This window comes from Cherax quadricarinatus, chromosome 14 (assembly GCF_038502225.1).
Source record: "Cherax quadricarinatus isolate ZL_2023a chromosome 14, ASM3850222v1, whole genome shotgun sequence".
Taxonomy (NCBI): domain Eukaryota; kingdom Metazoa; phylum Arthropoda; class Malacostraca; order Decapoda; family Parastacidae; genus Cherax; species Cherax quadricarinatus.
The window spans coordinates 12,009,622-12,035,421 of NC_091305.1; the positions used below are offsets into that span (position 1 = coordinate 12,009,622).

General features: G+C 42.7%; 1 protein-coding gene and 1 long non-coding RNA gene across 6 annotated transcripts in view; one reads left to right on the forward strand and one right to left on the reverse strand.

The window, feature by feature from the left end:
• On the reverse strand, positions 1-23,939 carry LOC128695400 (uncharacterized). Its single transcript, XR_008407991.2, has 3 exons — positions 23,840-23,939; positions 810-902; positions 1-286 (listed from the first exon to the last, which is right to left on the reverse strand). It is a non-coding gene; the product is annotated as an uncharacterized lncRNA (long non-coding RNA).
• The window catches only part of LOC128695394 (SET and MYND domain-containing protein 4-like), a 415,476-nt gene that overhangs the window by 12,055 nt on the left and 377,621 nt on the right, over positions 1-25,800 (forward strand). The window lies entirely within an intron of this gene.

Genomic DNA, 25,800 nt, shown 5'->3' on the forward strand with positions numbered 1-25,800 from the left:
TCTTCCACCCGTGAGTGTGAGATATTTGTTTACTAACTTACCACCTTTACTCTTTCTCAGCCGTTCCTGGATATTTTTAACACTGCTAGTATTTTTATTCACCTGTATTTTGATGATGTGTAGCTGATCAATGATATATATGTAGCACTGTCAGTAATGTAAGAATACGTAGGGGAAGACACGAACTGCCGACCCACTGGATGTGAGTCGTTCACGCTGGCCTGCGCCACGTCCAGTGGATCAATGAATGGTACTCATCCATCCTTCCTCTTCGTGTGCCACTTGTCTGAAAATGAGAAGTTGAATTCGATGTATTAGTGTGTGATGTCTGGGTATACGAAAAACTAAATGCAGCTAAAAAAATGTATACTGGAACTAATAAAATTATTGGTTGTTTCTGTTATATTTGTTAAGGCTTCCGAAGATCATCGCCCCCGCGGCTCATTCTCAAACTTGGCTTCGTAAATCGGAAAGGCAACATCACAGAAATAAGAACTATAAAAAAAAAGGCCGAGGAAGTAAAGGGTATAATGAATGCAAGTAGAAGCTTGAAAGATTTACCAGTCTTAATACATGTACATGAGACAGAAAGAAGACTGGTAATCCTGCCCAAGTGCAGAACACTTAATTAACATTCTTATGCTTCACGCTTGCTTGACAACGACAGTACCTCTTTGATTGCTGTCTACCAACCTACTTGTGTAACTTTTTATAAATAATTTGGCACCACCGAAAAGAAAAATATCTGTACGCAATATGCAACTGCTAAAAAAGGACTAGGAATGAGTTTCATGAAAATTTCAGTATACCCTGCGAGCAATGAGACGTAGTCAGGCAAGCGGTGCTTCGGCTTCCTTCCTTCCTTCCGCCCCGCGCTGCATGGACCACCGCTGCCGCCGCCCCTGCGGGAGGTAATGTTGCGTGTGAGGTAATAATGCTGGCCTCACTGCATAATATTGCGACCCACACACACAACAGGTCCCTTCCCCTCACATAAGCAGGTAAAGCGACGACCAGTTATAGCGCCATGTGTGTGTTTATATCACTGAGCAGGGAGCTTAGTAGCTCCTCAACTTGCCGTTAGTAGTGCGCTGGTCTGTGTCCGCCACTCTCCACCCTTCCACTACTCCCCCCTCTCCCCATTCATCCATCATACACTCCCTCTGCTAGCCACCTCTGTCCTTCGCTCCTTCCCCTTCCACCTATCATATACCTCCTTCACCAAGCACATTTAAAATCCTTCCACTATGTCCATTCACCACTACACCTACTATCCCTCCACCACCACCCCTACTATCCCTCCACCACTACCCCTACCTCTATGATTGCCCCCCCATCCACCTACATACCTTCTTGCATTCCAGTATTGATATTTAATATTCTCAGTCTTAACTTCTTGTACTCTTATCTACACTTATTCCTCACACTTTCCCTCCCATTCAAATCTTCCGCTTTCCGTCAATTCTTTCCTTCACTACATATTCCCCCTCTCCCCCTACGTATCTTCTTGCCTATTTGCCATCTCCTAAGCTTCTACCAAAGATTCAAGTGCAACTCCACTTCTTCTCTTAAATACGTCTTCCAATGGTCTCTGCTTCTCTCCGTCTCTTCCCTCTGTCTTGTGTCCTCATGTCTGGTTCCTCTCTTCGTTCCTCCTACTTCCACTCTTTTGACAGGAATCTTCGCTCGGACGACTCTATGTAAGGTGACCTCCTCAAGGGAGGTTCCTTGAAGCCGGTGAGGGCCTTTTAATCCAAGGAATTGGACCTGTGCTTCCCTTCCTTGGATCAAACCTAAATGCCTTCCATTCTCCAGGCGCTGTATGATCAATTCGGGTTTAGCGCTCCCACATGAATGTACTACTACTACTACTACTAATAATAATAATAATAATAATAATAATAATAATAATAATATGTAAGTTGAGGATTCGCATATTGTGGAATCCTGCCTTATACTACATATAGTGTACCACTGACTTAGTCCATACTACATGTGATGTACCACTAACTGGTTCACACTACATATAGTGTATCACTGACTGGTTCACGCTACGTGTACCACTGACTGGTTCACACTACATGTAGTGTACCACTGGTTCACGCTACATGTAGCATACCATTGACTGGCTGTGGTTTAACTGCTTGTCCTCGGCTCCGGAATTTTAGGCTTATGTACGATTTTATAATGACCGGAGTGGCTGCAGAGACCTCGGTGAATTTTCATGGAGAATTAATAGTTAACTTTTTTTTTTTTAAAGATGGAGCATTTATTTAATCTTTTGTGAGCGTATATAGAAATAGTGTTATAATATATGAACAGTAGAAACTGCTTTTGTCAGGTCCCACTAACCCCTCTCCTCCACTCCATTTCTCCTCTCTCTCTCTCTCTCTCTCTCTCTCTCTCTCTCTGTGTGTGTGTGTGTGTTTGTATGTATATCTACCTATCTGTATCTGTCTATTCATCTCTTCCATCTCTTCTCTCTGAACGTCATCTATTGGATTTAGAGGCATAATGGCGTGTGAGTGGGAAGACACAGTATGTACTGAACAAGCTTGTAACTGTGGCGACGTTTCGCCCAAGTTAGGATTTAATAAAGCTCTTCCCTAAGGGAAATGTTGCTCCAGTTAAAGTTTGTTCTGCATATTGTCTTCATACCTATATTATCTCCATGTCTTCATCTCACCTTCCATCCTCTCCGTCTTTACTCATCTCCATGTCCTGTCTCCCAGCCTCTCATCTCTGCCTGTACTGTACTCTTCTCTGTATCTTCCAGTCTCTCATCCTCTCTGTCTGCACTCTAGTTTTCCCTGTATCTTCCAGCCTCTCATCACCTCTGTCTATCCTCCACTCCGTCTCTGCCTCTCTTCTGCTGTAGAGACAGTGACAGTTTTTCTTGCTACAGCTCTGTGGTGATCGTATGCTGTAGTTCCTCTCACAATGTTTTGGCATCAGCAGCTCGTGGCGCTTGCTCTTAGATTTGCCTTTGCCAGCTACTTAGTTATATGTCTTCATCAAGAGGCAATATACACTTCAACTTCGGCGAGTTATGTGTTATGGGAAAATATGCCAAGTCGTGTGTGTGTGTGTGTGTCACGCACGCACACACACACACACACATACAAATAGGTGAGTACAGGAGCTGTGACTCGATCCCTGCAACCACTTATAGGTGAGTACACACAGGAACTGTAGTGGGGGTTCGTAGGAGATTATGATGATTGGAGTAAAACACACTTGTTGGATGTTATAATATTAACAGAGTATGAAGGGGGAGAGAGCCCAAACTGCCTGTCATGTCGCCTGCTTGGATTATGGGGAACTGAGGCGGCCTATGCAGCGCAGCCCACGCACTCATGCGGGATCACGTGACGTCATACAAACTAGTCACTAGGCCTAGCAAAGGGGGTCGTGTATGTAAAACATATAGATGGTACTATGATACTCAGAAAAGCTATACAACACATGTAGGGGATCAGCAACTATGCTGACAGCTCGGTCATGTTACGTATGTCGTCTCGACATATATAGGTGTTTGAGGAGGTAGATCATGGCAATGAATATGATATTGTGTATATGGACTTCAGTAAGGCTTTCGATAAAGTTCCACACCAGAGGCTATTGAGGAAACTTAGGGCACACGGAATAGGAGGAGAAATTTTTTCCTGGGTAGAGGCATGGCTGACAAATAGACAGCAGAGAGTTTGCATAAATGGGGAGAAATCAGAATGGGGGCACGTCACAAGCGGTGTTCCTCGGGGGTCAGTGTTGGGCCCGTTGTTGTTCACAATTTACATAAACGACATAGATGAGGGAATAAATAGCGACATAAGCAAATTTGCTGATGACACCAAAATAGGCAGTCCAATTCATTCTAATGAGGACATTAGGGCACTCCAGGATGATTTGAATAGACTGACGCAATGGTCGGAGAAGTGGCAGATGCAGTTTAATATTGACAAATGCAAAGTTCTAAATGTTGGACAGTTAAATAACCATGCCACATATAAACTAAATAATGTAGATCTTAATAATACCGATTGCGAAAAGGATTTGAGAGTTCTGGTTAGCAGTGACCTGAAACCAAGACAGCAGTGCATTAGTGTTCGCAATAAAGCTAACAGAATTCTTGGCTTCATATCTAGAAGTATAAATAATAGAAGTCCTCAGGTTGTTCTTCAACTCTATATATCCTTGGTTAAGCCTCATTTAGACTATGTTGTTCAGTTCTGGTCACCGTATTACAGAATGGATATAAATGCTCTGGAAAACGTACAAAGGAGGATGAAAAAGATGATCCCATGTATCAGAAATCTTCCCTATGAGGATAGACTGAAGGCCCTGAATCTGCACTCTCTCGAAAGGCATAGAATTAGGGGGGATATGATCGAGGTGTATAAATGGAAAACAGGAATAAATAAAGGGGATGTAAATAGTGTGCTGAAAATTTCCAGCCAAGACAGGACTCGCAGCAATGGTTTCAAGTTGGAAAAATTCAGATTCAGGAAGGATATAGGAAAGTACTGGTTTGGTAATAGAGTTGTGGATGAGTGAAACAAGCTCCCGAGTAAAACGTTGTGTAGTTTTAAAAATAGGTTAGATAAATACATGAGTGGGTGTGGGTGGGTGTGAGTTGGACCTGACTAGCTTGTGCTGCTGGGTCTGGTACAGTGCTCCATCCTTGAGTGGGGATGACCAGACTGGGTGGGTCATTGGGATAATCCGGGGGGTGGGTCATTGATCTAATCCGGGGGGAGGGACATGAACCTGCTTCGCATGGGTCAGTAGGCCTGTTGCAGTGTTCCTTCTTTCTTATGTTCTTATGTTCGACATACAATACTACGCTATAGGCTATAGGCTGAACAGGCAGGTAGCTCTGGGCTGATTCTATACAATAGCAAAGACATATGCAACTTAGAACTGATGGATGGTATCGTAATGGATGTTAATGTAATGGGTTTTAACGTAATGAGTGTTAATGTAAGGAGTTTTAACGTAATGAATGCATTACGAATTATAAGAACAAATCATGGTATAATAAAGGATGGAATTGATCGATCGATCTGTATTCATGCACTCTACGGATTCTGAAGAAGGATAAATATATTTACAAAGGTGAAAGTAATTAACAGCAAAGACAGATCTGGCATGCTCAGATCATTACTGCTAGATTCTCAGAATTCGGAGGGAACGTGAACACAAAACAATTTTTGAAAAAAAAAAAAAAAAACTGATCAGCTAATAAAAACACAGAGTTGACAACTTCATTCATCTTGAACATCTAATTATACAGACTATGTACATTTAAACCCAACTCAGCGAGGGTAAGATTTACATATGCAGAATTGTTATCATCTTTTGGTGGATCGAATTCTTCTGCAATGGCTAACACATGCCTTGACTGATTAGCAGAGTATGAAGGGGGAGAGAGCCCAAACTGCCTGTCCTGTCGCCTGCTTGGATTACGGGGAACTGAGGCCGATGCAGCGCAGCCCAAGCACTCATGCGGGATCATGTGACGTCATACAAACTAATCACTAGGCCTAGCAAAGGGGGTCGTGTATGTGTCGTATGTGTTGTATAGATAAGCTATACAACACATGTAGGGGATCAGCAACTATGCTGACAGAGCTGTGAATCGATCCCTGCAACCACATATAGGTGAGTACACACACAGACTCACACTCTCTCTGAATTTTTCTCTGGTCCAGGAGCTAGAATCAGGAAATCCATACACGAACACATAAGCAGTTTGGGATGCGAGGAGGAGAAGCAGGAGACGTAAATACAGCTAAAGACGCAGACTAGCCACAGGTTAGTTAGTTAGTTTAATATGTTTATTATGCACCCCATACCCATCCTGTGGGCGGTAGTCAAAAGATTACAGAGGTACATAATTGGTCCAGGGACTGGACTCCAAAGTTTTGATAGCTGAGCAAGTTACAGAGGTAATGAATTCACAATTTACAAAGGTAATGAACTCACAAATTACAAAGGTAATGAACTCCAGGTAGGTCTAGTCACAATCATGACAAGTTACAAAGGTATTTACAGATTACAGAGGTACGTAATGGGTCCAGGGACTGGGCCCCCAAAGTTTTGATAGCTGAACTAGGTACAAAGGTAATGAGCTCACAAGTTACAAAGGTAATGAATTCTGTAAGAATGGTTACTTACGTATATACATGGCTACAATCATGAACAAATTATAGTGTAATGAGCAATTCACACTTCCACACCCGGTCACAACTGTAATGAGTTATTGGTGCAAATATTGATTGTTGAGTCACACACACACACACACACACACACACACACACACACAAATTCATACACACACACACACACATAAACACACACACACACACACATACACAAACTCATACACACACACGCACACACACTCATACACACACATACACACTCGTGGAGGAGTCACGCGGTTTGAGCTCGTGTTTTGGTGATAATTTCTGACTGTGCCATAAGGAATAGAGTGTGGGATATAGGCGTGTGCACGCATGAGAGTGCATATAATCACTTAAGCCCCGAAAAAAAGGAAATATAAGTGATCACAGAAAAGAAAACAAAGGAAATAGTTGCTGAGTGTTTAGTAGAGGCCGTTGGAAGGGTGAACAGTTGTGTCAGGCCTAAATAGTGTTGCCATAATAACGCAGTGGGGTATTTTGAAGAATAAGTGCGACTCAAGACCAGGGAGATAAGAGATATGTATAGATGTGTCAGTAAATACAGTGAGTGAGTGAAAAAATTAGAAGAGCTAGAGACTATAGTGCATACAGGAAGTTAGTGGAAAAATTACAGAGAAGCATCAAACATCAACTTCTGGGACAATACAGACCCGCAACGTTACTCCACTGCCAGCCGCAAGTAATATTCACCTAGTTTGAGTTGCATGGGGTCAATAGTACCTGTCTCTAGCTGGAATTGGGGGTCACTCTCCTCGAGCTATCAGAATTAGAATAAGCAGCATTTACTGGCATTTAATAGAATTTAGAGGTAGCGGCATATAGGCGAAGCCTAGTGTATTTATTTTTGAACGTAATTTTAAACGCATAAGACAGTACAGTGGGAACCAAGAGATCGGATACATATACAATACATATGTAGTACATACGTGGGAAATAAGGACTGTTTACATAAACATATGCACGCACACTTGGGGAGAACAGCACTGTTGTTAGGCACTTGAATAGCTGTAACACACACACACACACACACATATGCACACACACACACACGCACACAAACACAAACACACATAAACACACACACATACAGACACACACACACACATATATAGACACACACACACACACATATACAGGATTTTACACCTTCCTGTGAAGTGACCCTATAACCCTTCCTTTCCCCCCCCATCTCTCTCCCTCTCCTCTCTCTTCCTCTCTCTCTCTCTCTTCCTCTCTCTCTCTCTCTTCCTCTCTCTCTCTCTCTCTCTCTCTCTCTCTCTCTCTCTCTCTCTCTCTCTCTCTCTCTCTCTCTCTCTCTCTCTCTCTCTCTCTCTCTTTCTCCCCCTTTCTCTCATCCTCTCTCTCATCCTCTCTCTCATCCTCTCTCTCTTCCTCTCTTCCTCTCTCTCTTCCTTTCACTCTTTCTCTCTTCCTCTCTCTCTCCCTCTCCCTCTCTCTCTTCCTCTCTTACTCTCTCTCTTCCTCTCTTACTCTCTCTCTTCCTCTTCTTTTCTCTCTCTCTCTCTTCCCTTGTCACTCCCCCCTCTCTCTTACCTTTTCCCTCTCTCACTTTCTCCCCCTTTTTCCCTTCTTTTCCCCTCCTTCTAGGCTCCCCTTCTCTCTCTCCCTATCTCTCACTCTCTCCCCCTTTTTCTCTCTCTCTTTCATTAAAAAAAAAATGGTTGGGACTCGCAGGAATCAGGGATCAGATGACAGGAGGAATGGATGGAGGAACAGTGGAAAAGGATAGAGCAAGAATGGGAGAGAAAATTAGGAGAGCTTTCTGAAAAAATGGAGAAAGAGCTCTCTGTGAAATGGGAAAAGAGGTTGGAGAAAGAGACGAAGAATTGGGAGGCACAAGTCAAAACTGCAGTAGCCAGGGTAAAGGTCCTAGAATTTGAGGTAAACAGGCTGAAGCAAGTCTCAGGGGTAGTGACCAGAGAAGACACCATACGATGATGAGAGGCTGAACAGGAAGGATGGAGATATGAATTATGCTAAGGTCATATCAGCCTGCAAAGAAGGACCAGGGAGTGGAAGGGAAGAGCAGATGGGTGCAGATGGAGGGGGAGATAGGTCGAATGCTGAGGCACAACCATGCTACCAAGAGCCACTGGAAAAATCAAGGGAGAAAATGACCACATACAGACAGGAACCAGAGTCACAGAGGAAGAGGCAATGGGAGGAGGAAAGGGCAAAATCAGTGATTATCCATGGGCTTCGGGAGAGAGAGGAAAGGACACACACTGAAAGACGGCAGGAAGAAAGAAAGGAGATTGAGAAAATCATCACGGAAATAGGGGGAGAAGACATGGATGAGATTGTAAATTTTCAGAGAATAGGGGGGTACTTGAAGGGGAGAAACCGACCGATCAAGCTGATTCTCAGGACAGAAACAGTGTGGAACAGGATCCTCCAAGAGAAACCACGGTTGAAAAGTTCGGAAGAGTACAAGAAGGTGTTCCTAGACAGAGACAGAACACAAACAGAGAGAAAGGAGCTGAGGGAGAGGACAAAAAAGCGAAAGGAGCTAGGAAAGGAGACAAGGATGGAACCAGCAGAGGTCAGTCAGAGCAGAACAGAGCAGCAAGGGAAAGCACACACACAACTATCCTCAGAACCCCACAACCTATCACACCATCCCAACACACAATACAATCCATACCCACAGCTTCCACCCAACCCCCAACCATAGAATCCCACAGTAAGCTACCAGGTCTCCCACCCCCACAGGCCCCCCAAACCACAGTGTTGGAAAGGAAACTGAAGGTATGGTACACAAACGCTGATGGAATAACAAACAAGTGGGAGGAGTGGCACGAAAGAGTCAAAGAGGCATCACCAGACATCATAGCAATCACAGAAACCAAGCTTACAGGTATGATAACAGATGCCATCTTTCCAGCGGGATACCAGATCCTGAGAAAAGACAGAAGGAACAGGGGGGGGGGGGTGGAGGAGTGGCATTGCTGATCAAACACCGATGGAATTTTGATGAGCTGGAGAGAGGAGACAGCGGAGAAGAAAGTGATTACATAGCGGGAACGCTTCACTCTGGTGGTCCCAAGGTGATAATTGCAGTGATGTATAACCCACCACAGAACAGCAGGAGGCCAAGGCAAGAGTATGAAGAGAGCAATAGAGCGATGGTTGACACACTGGCTGCAGTGGCCAGAAGAGCTCATGCATGCAGGGCAAAGCTCCTGATCATGGGCGACAAGGAGATCGAATGGGAGAACTTGGAGCCACATGGGGGCCAAGATACATGGAGGGCTAAGATGATGGAGGTGGTACTGGAAAACTTCATGTGCCAACACGTAAGGGACACTACAAGAGAGAGAGGAGAGGATGAACCAGCAAGACTGGACTTAGTATTCACCTTGAGTAGTGCAGATATTGAGGACATCACATATGAAAGACCCCTTGGGGCCAGCGATCATGTGGTTTTGAGCTTCGAATACACAGTAGAGCTACAAGTGGAGGGGGAAGCAGGAAGGCAAGGACAAATGAAACCAAACTACAGGAAAGGGGACTACATAGGAATGAGGAACTTCCTGAATGAGGTTCAGTGGGACAGAGAACTGGCAGGGAAGCCAGTTAATGAGATGATGGAATATGTAGCAACAATGTGCAAGGAGGCTGAGGAGAGGTTTGTACCCAAGGGTAACAGGAATAATGAAAAAGCCAGGATGAGCCCATGGTTCACCCAAAGATGCAAGGAGGCAAAAACCAAGTGTGCTAGGGAATGGAAGAAATATAGAAGGCAAAGGACCCAGGAGAATAAGGAGAGCAGTCGTAGAGCCAGAAACGAATATGCACAGATAAGAAGGGAGGCCCAACGTCAATATGAAAACGACATAGCAGCAAAAGCCAAATCTGACCCGAAGCTGTTATACAGCCACATCAGGAAGAAAACAACCGTTAAGGACCAGGTAATCAGGCTAAGGAAGGAAGGAGGAGAGACAACAAGAAATGACTGTGAAGTATGTGAGGAACTCAACAAGAGATTCAAAGAAGTGTTCACAGAGGAGACAGAAGGGGCTCCAGAAAGACGGAGAGGTGGGGCACACCACCATGTGCTGGACACAGTACACACAACCGAGGAAGAAGTGAAGAGGCTTCTGAGTGAGCTAGATACCTCAAAGGCAATGGGGCCAGATAACATCTCTCCATGGGTCCTGAGAGAGGGAGCAGAGGCGCTATGTGTACCCCCTAACAGCAGTAAGACAAGAGAGAGAGGGGTGGGTGGATTGCATTTTCTTGGACTGCAAGAAGGCTTTTGACACAGTACCACACAAGAGATTAGTGCAAAAACTGGAGGACCAAGCAGGGATAACAGGGAAGGCACTGCAATGGATCAGGGAATACTTGTCAGGAAGACAGCAGCGAGTAATGGTATGTGGGGAGGTGTCAGAGTGGGCACCTGTGACCAGCGGGGTCCCACAGGGGTCAGTCCTAGGACCAGTGCTGTTTCTGGTATTTGTGAACGACATGACGGAAGGAATAAACTCCGAGGTGTCCCTGTTTGCAGATGACGTGAAGTTGATGAGAAGAGTTCATTCGATCGAAGACCAGGCAGAACTACAAAGGGATCTGGACAGGCTGCAGACCTGGTCCAGCAACTGGCTCCTGGAGTTCAATCCCACCAAGTGCAAAGTCATGAGGATTGGGGAAGGGCAAAGAAGACCGCAGACGGAGTACAGTCTAGGGGGCCAGAGACTACAAACATCACTCAAGGAAAAAGATCTTGGGGTGAGTATAACACCAGGCACATCTCCTGAAGCGCACATCAACCAAATAACTGCCGCAGCATATGGGCGCCTGGCAAACCTCAGAACAGCATTCCGACATCTTAATAAGGAATCGTTCAGGACCCTGTACACCGTGTACGTTAGGCCCATATTAGAGTATGCGGCACCAGTTTGGAACCCACACCTAGCCAAGCATGTAAAGAAACTAGAGAAAGTGCAAAGGTTTGCAACAAGACTAGTCCCAGAGTTAAGAGGTATGTCCTATGAGGAGAGGTTAAGGGAAATCAACCTGACGACACTGGAGGACAGGAGAGATAGGGGGGACATGATAACGACTTACAAAATACTGAGAGGAATTGACAAGGTGGACAAAGACAGGATGTTCCAGAGATTGGACACAGTAACAAGGGGACACAGTTGGAAGCTGAAGACACAGATGAATCAAAGGGATGTTAGGAAGTATTTCTTCAGCCACAGAGTAGTCAGGAAGTGGAATAGTTTGGGAAGCGATGTAGTGGAGGCAGGATCCATACATAGCTTTAAGCAGAGGTACGATGAAGCTCGTGGTTCAGGGAGAGTGACCTAGTAGCGACCAGTGAAGAGGCGGGGCCAGGAGCTTGGACTCGACCCCTGCAACCTCAACTAGGTGAGTACAACTAGGTGAGTACACACACACCCACACACCCACTCATACACACACACACACTCATACACATACACGCACACACACACACACACACACACACACACACACACACACACACACACACACACACACACACACACATACACACACACACACACACACACACACACACACACACACACACACACACACACACACACACACACACACATGCACACATGTGGTAATGCTTTATTTACAGCTAGCAAAGTCAGGGTATTTCTCCAGAATGGTCTGCAATATACCACTGTGGATAAAATACTGTGCCATTTCTTGAACATTTCTGAGTGAGTTGTTTCTAAATTCATTAATTTTATCACACTCCAGTACATAATGACGCAGGGTGTGACAATAGTGATAGCATTTTTTTCAGTCTGAGGATAGTGCTCAAGTGAAAGACACAAGATGGGGTGGTGGTGGAGGCAAACACATTACACAGTTTCAAAAGTAGGTATGATATATGGCTCAGGAGGCAAGGCATCAATAAAACCGACCGTTATTAATTAAAAGGTGGGGTCAGGAGCTGTGACTTGACCCGTGCAAACACGAGTGCGCATTGGGTCTGGGGGACTACACTCGTTATGTTAACACTCAAAATATTAGGTGAGGTCAGCAGTAGCAGCTGTAGCATAGTGTGAGTGAACATGATGGCTGGCTGGCAAAGATAACACAATATTCAAGTCTCACCCTGATTGGCTGTCTGGCCAAGATTAGACAATATTCAGGACAATATTCAGGTCTCACCCTGATTGGTTGTCTGGCTAAGAAAACACAGTATTCAAGTCTCACCCTGATTGGCTGTCTGGCCAAGATTAGACAATATTCAGGTCTCACCCTGATTGGTTGTCTGGCTTAGAAAACACAGTATTCAAATCTCACCCTGATTGGCTGTCTGGCCAAGATTAGACAATATTCAGGTCTCACCCTGATTGGTTGTCTGGCTAAAAAAACACAGTATTCAAGTCTCACCCTGATTGGCTGTCTGCCTAAGATAGCAATATTCAAGTCTCACCCTGATTGGCTGGCAGGCCAAGATAACACAATATTCAAGTCTCACCCTGATTGGCTGTCTGGCCAAGATTAGACAATATTCAGGTCTCACCATGATTGGTTGTCTGGCCAAGATAACACAATATTCAAGCCTCACCCTGATTGGTTGTCTGCCTAAGATAACACAATATTCAAGTCTTAACCTGATTGGCTGTCTGCCTAAGATAACAATATTCAAGTCTCACCCTGATTGGCTGGCAGGCCAAGATAACACAATATTCAAGTCTCACCCTGATTGGCTGGCAGGCCAAGATAACACAATATTCAAGTCTCACCCTGATTGGCTGTCTGCCTAAGATAACAATATTCAAGTCTCACCCTGATTGGTTGGCAGGCCAAGATAACACAATATTCAAGTCTCACCCTGATTGGCTGTCTGGCTTCATTACCACCGTTATTCATTATAAATTTATAATTATTGTGTTACTTTGCCACATTTTTATATTTTTATGTATCTAACAGGAAATTGTATAATTATACACTTTTTGTCGTATAATTGCAGTATATATCATACTCTTCCCTTTCATTATTAAAGCAAATTACTTGATTATTTTTACCGGTAATAGTCATCATATCCACTTGCAAGCAAATAGTTGAGTACGTGAAAGTTTTGTGTGACTCTCAAACGGAGGATCGAGCATACACTACCATGCTGGCTTACCCACATAAGTTTAACGCTTCATATAATGCATGACATAATATTTATACACTTGCAATAGCAACGTCAGTCCATCTTCTTTATATGATTGAGCTGAGTGTTTTATAGGATTGAACTAAGTGCGCGCACATCTCCCCCCCTCTCTCTCTCTCTCTCTCTCTCTCTCTCTCTCTCTCTCTCTCTCTCTCTCTCTCTCTCTCTCTCTCTCTCTCTCTCTCTCTCTTTATCCCTGACATGACAGAAACGTTTCATTTTGATATATACTTGTCCAAGTTTCTTTACATGCACTGTTTAGATTAAAGAACAAAAAAAGGCACAATACCGTGACTGGAACAATACACAAATAACCCGCACATACGTAGGAGAGGGGAGCTTACGACGACGTTTCGGTCCGACTTGGACCATTTACAAACATTATCCCACACAATGTGACTTTGTAAATGGTTCAAGTCGGATCGAAGCTCCTCTCTATGTGCGGGTTATTTGTGTGCTATTTAGATTATATTAGATTAGGTTAATTTCAATACAATTACTTTAGCTAATTATGACATACTTTAACATCAATAAGTGGATAATATAATTAGACGAGACTGACTTGATGCACGATATTGAAAGCGGGGACCCACCTAGTAGACTTTAAGAAGCATTGACAGTGAAAACCCGACGTTCATGTAGCTTCAGATTCGCTTTACTAATGGTCATGAGTCGAGGTAAGAAAAAAATCGACGCGTTCTTAAAGATTTATGGGTTGTTAGGGCATTGTGGCTAGTTTACCAGTGCTACACATCTAATATTTGACCCATACATCAACAGAGCCCCATCAGGAGATAAATGGTATAAAATACCGACACAAAGGAAAATAAATGTAGTATAATGCGATCCTTCGTTGACTACGTTTCGCCCACACAGTGGGCTTTATCTAGTCACAGAGAAATCTGTTTATGACTTGGTAAAGTCCACTGTGTGGGCGAAACGTAGTCAATAAAATATCGCATTATACTGCATTTGTGTTTATTATCCATCGCTCCATCAAACATGCATCATGGAAATGCTTAAATTTAGAGATTCGTGAACTGTTTCAATTCATCACTCATAATCATATTTCAGTCTTGTCTCCTAAAATGTCAGTTGCTTTTTATTTGGTCTATGCTTCCTCGGCGTAAACATATTTAATGTTGGCAGCAAGTTTCTCATATCCGCACAAGATACTTGCTCAGATCTAAACTTTTCCGGGTTATGCTGAGCGGCCGCGATGCCAGACGTGTCACGGCCGTGCTGCCAGACGTGTCACGGCCGTGCTGCCAGACGTGTCACGGGCGTCTTATGTCATTTATTAATTGTTAAAGTTACATTATTGTAGATTAATGTAGCCTAACTTACAGTGAAGTATAAATAGTATTTTCAAGTTTATAGGAATCCTAAGAAAGTTCATATGTTGGCACCAGACTGTATGTTGGTACCAGTGTATATGTATTGGCACCAGACTGTATGTTGGTACATGTGTATATGTGTTGGCACCAGACTGTATGTTGGTACCAGTGTATATGTGTTGGCACCAGACTGTATGTTGGTACCAGTGTATATGTATTGGCACCAGACTGTATGTTGGTACCAGTGTATATGTGTTGGCACCAGACTGTATGCTGGTACCAGTGTATATGTGTTGGCACCAGACTGTATGTTGGTACCAGTGTATATGTATTGGCACCAGACTGTATGTTGGTACCAGTGTATATGTGTTGGCACCAGACTGTATGTTGGTGCCAGTGTATATGTATTGGCACCAGACTGTATGTTGGTACCAGTGTATATGTGTTGGCACCAGACTGTATGTTGGTACCAGTGTATTTGTATTAGCACCAGACTGCATGTTGGTACCAGTGTATATGTTGGCAACAGTGTATATATTGGCACCAGAGTGTATGTTGGTACCAGTGTATATGCTGGTACCATTGTATTATGTTGGTACCAGTGTATATGTTGGTACCAGTGCATATGTTGGTACCAGAGTATATTTTGGAACCATTGTATATGTTGGTACCAGTGTATATGTTGGTACCAGTGTATATGTTGGTACCAATGTATATGTTGGTACCAGTGTATATGTTGGTACCAGTGTATATGTTGGCACCAGTGTATATGTTGGCACCAGTGTATATGTTGGCATCAGTGTATATGTTGGCACCAGTGCATATGTTGGTACCAGTATATATGTTGGCACCAGTATATATGTTGGCACCAGTGTATATTTTGGAACCATTGTATATGTTGGTACCAGTGTATATGTTGGTACCAGTGTATATGTTAATACCAATGTATATGTTGGTACCACTGTATATGTTGGTACCAGTGTATATGTTGGTACCAGTGTATATGTTGGTACCAGTGTATATGTTGGCACCAGTGTATATGTTGGCACCAGTGTATATGTTGGCACCAGTGTATATGTTGGCATCAGTGTATATGTTGGCACCAGTGCATATGTTAGTACCACTATATATGTTGGCACCAGTGTATATGTTGGTACCAGTGTATATGTTGGCACCAGTGTATATGTTGGCATCAGTGTATGTGTTGGCATCGGTGTATATGTTGACACTAGTGTATATGTTGACAGAAGTGTATGTGTTGGCACCAGTGTATATGTTGGTATAAGAGTACATGTTGGCACCAGTGCATATGTTTGCACCAGAGTATATGTTAGCACCAGTGTATATTTTGGCACCAGAGTATATGTAACAGTATATATCTTGGTATCAGTGTATATCTTGTTGGTATCAGTGTATATGTTGGAACAAGTGTATATGTTGGTACAAGTGTAATCTTGACACCAGTGTATGTCTTGGTACCGGTATATTTAATGGTACTAATGTATATCTTGGCACTAGTGTATATCTTGACATATTTTGTACTAGCATATACCTTCCTTTTCAAATCACTTGTTCTCTCTAGGCTGGAATACTGCTGTACATTAACATCTCCATACAAAGCAGGTGAAATCGCAGATCTAGAGAGTGTACAGAGATCCTTTACTGCACGTATAAGTTCTGTCAAGCACCTTAACTACTGGGAACGCTTGGAAGCACTTGACTTGTACTCGTTGGAACGCAGGAGGGAGAGATATATCATAATCCACACTTGGAAAATCTTGGAAGGAATGGTCCCAAATCTGCACACAGAAATCACTCCCTACGAAAGTAAAAGACTGGGCAGGCGATGCAAAATGCCCCCAATAAAAAGTAGGGGCGCCATTGGTACACTAAGAGAAAACACCATAAGTGTCCGGGGCCCAAAACTGTTCAACAGCCTCCCATCAAGCATTAGGGGAATTGCCAATAAACCCCTGGCTGCCTTCAAGAGAGAGCTGGACAGATACCTAAAGTCAGAGCCGGATCCGCCGGGCTGTGGCTCGTGCGTGCGGCCAGCAGTAACAGCCTAGTTGATCAGGCCCTGATCCATCGGGAGGCCTGGTCATGGACCAGGCCGCGGGGGCGTTGATCCCCGGAATAACCTCCAGGTAACCTTGCACCAGTGTATATCTTGGGATCTATATATATCTTGGTACCAATGTATATCTTGGCACTAGTGTATATGATAGGAGTTGGTTGTATATGTTGTCACTACTGTATATAACTGCATCAGTGTAGGTAGATGTTTGCACCAGCCTATATGGCAGTAGTGATGGACTGATACCCAATTTTTGCCAGTACCGATACTGATAATTTGGCACACCTTAGATAGCACCATTGTGAGTGATGGCATCAGTGTAAGTGATGGCACCATTGTAAGTGATGGCACCAACGCAAGTGATTGCATCATTGTAAGTGATGGCACCATTGTAAGTGTTGGCACCATTGTAAGTGATGGCACCAGCGTAAGTGATGGCACCAGCGTAAGTGATGGTACCAGTGTAAATGACGCCACCAGTGTAAGTGATGGCACCAGTGTAAGTGATGGCACCAGTGTAAGTGATGGCACCAGTATAAGTGATGGCACCAATGTAAGTGATGGCATCAGTGTAAGTGATAGCACCAATGTAAGTGATAGCACCAATGTAAGTGATGGCACCAGTGTAAGTGATGGCACCAGTGTAAGTGACGGCACCAGCGTAAGTGATGGCACCAGTATAAGTGATGGCACCAATGTAAGTGATCGCACCAGTATAAGTGATGGCACCAGTATAAGTGATGGCACCAGTATAAGTTATGGCACCAGTATAAGTGATGGCACCAGTGTAAGTGATGGCACCAATGTAAGTGATGACACCAGGTGTAAGTGATGGCACCACTGTAAGTGATGGCACCAGTATAAGTGATGGCACCAATGTAAGTGATGGCACCAGTGTAAGTGATGGCACCAATGTAAGTGATGGTATCAGTGTAAGTGCACCAACGTAAGTGATGGCACCAGTGGGCTGGGATGGAGGAACTGTAAATGTGTTTGGCCTCGTAATACTAATTTACATGTGTTCTTGTCTCACAGGCTCTCAGTTGCAAGCAATTTATTAAAGGTTGACGTTAATGCAGCAAACATGCAGTCTTCAAAATAACCAGGAGACTGGTGGTGATGTCAGGTGTGTGAGGGGTGGGGGTGATATCAGATGTGTTAGGGGTGGGGTGATGTCATGTGTGTTAGGGGTGGGGGTGATGTCAGGTGTGTGAGGGTTGGGGTGATGTCAGATGTTAGAGGTGGGGTGAGGTCAGGTGTGTGAAGGTGGAGGTGACGTCAGGTGTGTTAGGGGTGGAGGTGATGTCAGGTGTGTGAAGGTGGGGTGATGTCAGGTGTGTGAGGGTGGTGATGTCAGGTGTGTGAGGGGTGGTGTCAGGTGTGTGGGGGTCAGGTGTGTGAGGGTGGTGGTGTCAGGTGTGTGAGGGTGGTGGTGTCAGGTGTGTGAAGGTGGGGTAGTGTCAGGTGTGTGAAGGTGGCGGTGATGTCAGGTGTGAGGGTGGTGGTGATGTCAGGTATGTGAGGGTGGTGGTGATGTCAGGTATATGAGGGTAGTGATGCCAGGTGTGTGAAGGTGATGTCAGATGTGTAATGGTGATGTCAGGTGTGTGAGGGTGGTGATGTCGGGTGTGTGAGAGTGATGTCAGGTGTGAGTGGAGATGATGTCAGGTGTGAGAGGGTGTTGGTGGCGTCAGATGTTTGAGGGTGATGTCAGTTGTGTGAGGGCGGTGGTGATGTCAGGTGTGTGAGGGTGGTGGTGTTTGTTGGGTGGGTAAGGGGGTTGTGTTATATCAGGTGGGTGGATAGGGGGTTGTATTATGGCAGGTGGGGGCTGGGGGGAGTCATGCCTGAGGTAAATAGTATACATATGTTCTCTCTTTCTTGTAAATACAACTACAAAGTGACTCCCCCCCCCCCCTCCCGGCTTTTCCTTCTCCGCGACTTGGGAGTCTATCCTCTCCTCTTCCTCGCCTTCGTCTTTTTTTCTCTTCTATTTCGTCTTCTTCCTTTCTTTATTCTTCTCTTTTTCCTCTTCATGCTCCTTATCTTCTTTCCCCTTTTCACCCTCCTCATTGAGTTCCCTGTCATATTCCATCACACAAGATGGGTGGTTTCGTACGTCAGGTTATGAAATCTATATTTCCTACCTGGGAGGCTTCAGTAGGGTGAGAAACGATGTATTTTTGACCTGGGAGGCTTCAGTAGGGCGATATATACTGGATGTATTTCGGACCTGGGAGGCTTCAGTAGGGCGATGATATATACTGGATGTATTTCTGACCTGGGAGGCTTCAGTAGGGCAATGATATATACTGGATGTATTTCGGACCTGGGAGGCTTCAGTAGGGTGATGAGGATATAAAATGAATGTAATTCTGTAGCTGCCGCAGCTGAGAAACCTATCCCCTCTTCTTATTAGCCCAGCCTCATCTGCCTTAGTGCATGCACCAGGAATGATGCTTGCAAGGTGGGCATAAGATTCTAATGAAACAAAATATAAAAATGTGTATATGTGTTTTGTGTATGTAGGCATGTGTGTGTATGTATGTATATGTATGCATATGTATGCATGTATATACGTTTTTATGTATGTAGTACTAGTGATGGGACGATACCAAAATTTTTGCCGATACCGATACTAAATTTTCGTCCGATACCGATGCCAAAGTTTCAGCCGATATCGATGTTATTTTTTTAAATGTAATGGCTATGTTCAGTATATAAGGGAATGGTTATTACACAGTATATATTAAATACCCAAGGAAGGTTGTACACACACACACACACACACACACACACACACACACACACATATATATATATATATATATATATATATATATATATATATATATATATATATATATATATATATATATATCGTGCCGAATAGGCAGAACTTGCGATCTTGGCTTAAATAACAACGTTCATCTTGCCATATAAGACAAGCGAAAATTTGTGTATGCAATAATTTCGCCAAAATCAGTCTTAACCTAACGAAAAAAATATATTTCACTGTGTTTGTTTAGTATTAAATTATTGTAAACAAATCTAAAATATATTTAGTTGGGTTAGGCTAAAATAAATTGTTCTTGTTATAATAAGGTTAGGTAAGTTTTCTAAGATTCTTTTGGAGCAAAATTAGAAAATTTTACATTAACATTAATGAAAAAAATATATCTTTAAACGTATAAGAGAAATTTTTAGAAAGGACTTAATTTTAAACGAGTTATTGCTAATTGACCAGTTTTACATATTCGGCACGACATATATATATATATATATATATATATATATATATATATATATATATATATATATATATATATATATATATATATATATATATATATATATATATATATATATATATATATATAACCGAGCAGAGGTAATCTGTACTAGTCAAGTGTTCCTCCAGCCTCCACCAAATGATAGTTGTTCACGTTTGAAAATTTAAAACTGATTGGCTAAGGTGTTCTAGAGTTATAAACGAAAGCCTTGGAGGAAGTTAAAGGTAGACAGGAACACTGTAACTAACACTATAACCGACTCTGAACTAAACTTGTGCGAAAATAATGCATTTAAAAGCTCAATAAACTCGTGAAAATTAAAAACGCTCTGCATCCTTTTTTTTAAAGTTATATTCTATCTATGGTTCTCTGCAATCCTAAAAGAAAATTTATTTGGCTTTGTTAAGAGAGTCCATTTTGATATTTTTTTTATAAAACCGTCAGATTGTCACCGACGCAGCCAAAATTAAATACACAGGAACAAATTAATACGTGCACAGGAACAGTGCGGAATGTGTTGATATCTTGAGGAGTAACTGACTGTTGAACGAGCTAGTCAGAGCCAAGGGAGGGGGGGGGGGGAGAACTAAACCTGTTTGGGTCATACAGCACCTGGGAAGTGGGAGGCATTCAGGTTTGATACGAGGAAGGAGAGGGTAGATCCATTTCTAATTTTAATCAAGAGCCCTTAGAATAGCATCCAGGCACCTCCCTAGAATGGTGATAAATTATAAGCCTCGATCAAGATGATGATAATATCAATAATAATAAAAATAATAATATTAATAGCAATAATAATAATAATAATATGTCATAAGTAATATTTATTCATTTTGTAAATTAAATACTTGCAGTAAATAACGGTGTGGTACTGCTTCCAGGAATTCATATACCCGGCCTGATTCTGAAGTTTTAATTATGATGATTGTGCCACTTAATCTCCAGAGTATTGTAATTAAATGGCTCTGTGGAATTTTTGTTTACATTGTGCACCATTTGTCAGGTAATTACCAAGTTTTGTTGCGAGTGCTTCGGGGTGCTGGGTGGAGGCGCACACCCACTTTAACCCTCCCCCCCCAAAAAAAAATGATAAAAGGAACGGGTGGGGTTTGAACCCATGGCAAGTCCTATAACTCCATTCATTTATAACCACCTACCCACACATTATAAACTACCCACCCACCCATCCTAAGCCACCTACCCATCCATCCATCCTAAGCCACCTACCCATCCATCCATCCTAAGCCACCTACCCATCCATCCTAAACCACCCACTCTAACCCATTCCTCTACCCATTCTAACCCATTCCTCTACCCACTAACCCATTCCTCTACCCACTCTAACCCATTCCTCCACCCACCGAGCCTGAACCATGTGATGTTGCTTCAGCACTTTATCCACTTGAGCTCCAATTTTAATGTGCAAACTTTGTGATCTGTATAGCATATAATGGGGCATAAGCGATGGTTAAACAAACATCCACAAACGCTTGAGCTCTACAGCAGTCTCAACTAGGTAATTACACACATTCCATAAATACTTTGAACAGTAAATTGTAATAGGCCCCAGAAGGCTGGGGACCCTCAATAATCTGTTATTTGCGAGGCGGGGCCAGGAGATAAGACTCGATCCTCAGCTCATAAAGTTGAGTACACTGGCTAAAACTTAGGTACGAAGAAGTGCATTCAGAGCTCCTGCGTTAAGGGAAACGAGTGTGAAAAAAATTATATATCCTGGCCTTGTCTCTTGTTTAGAAAAGAACGAAGAACAAGAGGAAATATGATTCAAGACATACGTAATTTTCCTGTCACAGTACAGAGGCAACTTACTAGACAAGAGGAAATAAATGAAGATCAATTGAATTAACTTGAAGGAAATAATATGGACAAAGACACTAGTACAAACCGACTCCATACAGGGCTTCAGGAGTGGATATGACAAAGCTGGTTCGTGTCAGACACACAGGAACTATCAACATGAATATAAAAAAGGAAACTCTCCCGGAAGTGTGTTGGTGTGGCAGATTAGTCGTGGGAATTGTGATGGATGGGATTTTGTTGTCAGGAAAAATGGGAAAAAATTTTCTGACGCGAGTTTTAGTCATATGATGACCCCGCGCTGTGAAACGTGTGGTCATTTGACCCAGGTTTTCCGCTGGCTTATCGATGCACCACAATTTTTTTTTAATATCATCCAAAAATGTTAATATCCAGGTTCCCCCACATTCAATAAACAAGGAACACATTTTTTTTGTGACGTAAGATCTTCAGGCCAGGAAGCAGTCCTAGGGTAAGGGGAGCCTGTCATTGGTCACATCATGATATACGTACTTGTACAAATATCTATATTAGGTGGCAGTTATAGGCCTCAAAATGTACTCTTGTAAATAAGCTCATTATCTTTATTTTTTTTTTTTTGCAAATATATGATTACAAAATGCAAATCATATTTCAACATCATTTTCATTTACAATAATAATACGTACAAAGATGCACGAGATAAGGAAAGTGGGGGTGGAGGTGTTGTGCCCTCATACTGGTAGTATGAGAACGCTAGTCTCAACCCGTGTTTAGTAGTGTACGTAACCCAGTGTACACACACACACACACACATTAACCATTACCAGCTACGGTCATGGGTTCATGTATCCAGATAGTGTCTGTTGTCTCGCCGCTACGATGTAAACTAATCTCACTATTTTCTCTAGATATCGAAGCAGAAAAAATATGAAACATGTATCAGTAAATCATATTTTGTTGATAAAGTTATGCCTTCCCTGTTTTACCACCTCCTCCTCCTCATCCTTCTTCTTCTTCGTCTTCTTCCTCTTCTTTCTCTTCCTCTTCTTTCTCTTCTTCTTTTCTTCTTTTTTTTCTTTAGCAGTGCGCTGACACACACGCACACACACACTGTGGATATCATCACTAACACCGCCACCACACGGTGTCACACCTCACACACATTGTGGATATCATCACTAACACCGCCACCACACGGTGTCACACCTCACACACATTGTGGATATCATCACTAACACCGCCACCACACGGTGTCACACCTCACACACACTGTGGATATCATCACTAACACCGCCACCACACGGTGTCACACCTCACACACATTGTGGATATCATCACTAACACCGCCACCACACGGTGTCACACCCCACACACATTGTGGATATCACTAACACCGCCACCACACGGTGTCACACCTCATACACATTGTGGATATCATCACTAATAACACCGCCACCACACGGTGTCCCACCGCACACATTGTGGATATCACTAACACCGCCACCACACGGTGTCACACCTCATACACATTGTGGATATCACTAACACCGCCACCACATGGTGTCACACCTCATACACATTGTGGATATCATCACTAACAATAACACCACACAGTGTCACACACCATCTATTGATTGCAGTGATTTAATCATTGATTTTTTAAATAGGGATTGGCTATTAAGGAGATTAATTTTTGTCAAAACAGTGACCATCCATCCATTAACAAGATTAACTTTTTTTTTTTTTCAAAATACACAGTAACCATTAACGAGATTAATTTTTTTGTCATAACAAAATACTGGCCATTTGCATTTTTTTTTTTCAAAATAGAGTAGCAATTTACGTGAATATTTTTTGATCGAAATAGAGAGTAGCCATTACGAGTATGTTTTGTGTGTGTTTATATTGTTTCTTATGTTTATTTTCAGTGCTGCTTGAGTAGTGCTCACCTATTTGTGGTTCCAGGGGTCGAGAGTCATAGCTCCTGGCCCCGCCTCTTCACTGATTGCTACTAGGTCCTCTCTCCCTGCTCCATGAGCTTTATCAAACCTCGTCTGAAAACTGTGTATAGTTCCCGCCTCCACTACGTCACTTTCTAGGCTATTTCATTGCCTGTTAGTTCACCTTAACACACATACACACGTTAGTGTGTTACCAGGCGCTCTCTCACCCTTACGGGTTAACCACTTATTTGTTATAATAATATGTTATTGAATTATTATTTGAATCATGAAGAAGAGCTAAACCCATACAGTTTACCTGATTCAAGGAGAGAATAACTTTAGTTCGTTGGATCACCCCGTCACTAGCAACAGTGAACTATCCTCCCATCAAGGGAGGATAGCTCACTGTTGGAACCCTATAGTACTTGCTTGATTTTTTCTATCCCCAAACTTCATGATTATACATAACTTGAGAATGTCTCATCTTATCGGCTTCAAATTTTCAGCGCTGGTGTACTGTAACTATAGAAAGGTTCAGGTAACTGTTGGCATGTACAGGTGCCCTCTGGTAAATTTTATAAAAAGCGTTTCATGTTTTGATTACCGTGCGATACCTAGAGACAACTGATCGGCTCCAAACTTTAAACACTGATGTGTCATAGAGGAAGGTTGGCATTATTACTGGAGTGTGTAGACGCCATTATGCCAGTTTAATTTCAAAATGGTGTGGGGTTTTCCATGAAATCTTTTGAATATGAATCATCCGAACGGCTTCAATCATTATGGTTGATGCAACACCTGAAAAAGATGATACCCTTTAAATTTAGGCTCTGGCACAGTTATAAATTTGAAATTGTTGCATTCCATGTTATAACCTGATTATCAACCGAAAAAGTGAACAGGCTTTATAATGTTTTAAACCTACACTATATAATTTATGAAATGGTTACCTTCAATAGATTAGGAGGTACTGCTTTTTATCTAAAACCTACAAATTTTAAATATTAAGCCCAAACTATTCAATTAACCATATCCTATTAAAGATAGTTATTTGTGTCTATCACTACTACTCGGTGTTATATGCCTTTAAACACAGGATAAACTGGCGTATCTGTTGTCCTTGATAAAATCAGTGCGTTGTGAGAGTTTCATTAAGACGAGTCGATTGTTTTGCGTAATATAAACGGGAGCTCAGCCCAGTTGAAAGCCAGTGTGAGGGGCGGTGTCTGTTCTAAGAGTCGGTAATTTAATATAAGGCACCTTGTGTTCTGCCAGACTGCCTTCCCATGTGATAATATGAGAATGCCTCTTCTGATAGGCTTTAAACTTCCATTGTTTGTGTATATTAATAAGAGGAAGGGTCGTAGGTGCCAATTTGCCATTAATGTGGTAATAATCAAATTAAGCGGTAAATCCAAAAGGGTCGTACAGTACTGCAGGGAGGGATGTGCTGAAGGAGGAATATGCGGAGGTTAGGAGGGATGGAGGGGCAGGAGTGTGCAAGGGTAATAGTGGGGATAAGGGAGAGTGCAAGAGGTAAAATAAAATCGATGTTGGTGCAATAAGTTAGTTTCTGCTTAAAGCCAGTAAGGCGATGGTTTATGTGCGATAACGTGAAACTGCCTCTTCCACTCACCTTCAGACTTCCAACACAGGTGTGTCCTGTAGAGAAGAAAGTTTAGTTTGTTACTGGAGGCACTTTTTTGTGAGATAAATTGAGAATGGCTTGTCTGATTGTTTACAAACTTTCTGTGCTGGCACATTTCACTCACTCACAGTGTTAGTGGGCAATGTGTCCCAGTATGTGAATAGTTTACAACACCGACAAGTTGATAAATGAGACACTTGCGCAACATTTGGGTATCTTTATTCTGGAAACATTTGGCCACACAGTGGCTTCTTCAGTCCATTGCAGAGAAAAGTGGAAGATGAGGAGTTTGTGATAATCAGTCCCTCAGTCTGGAGTC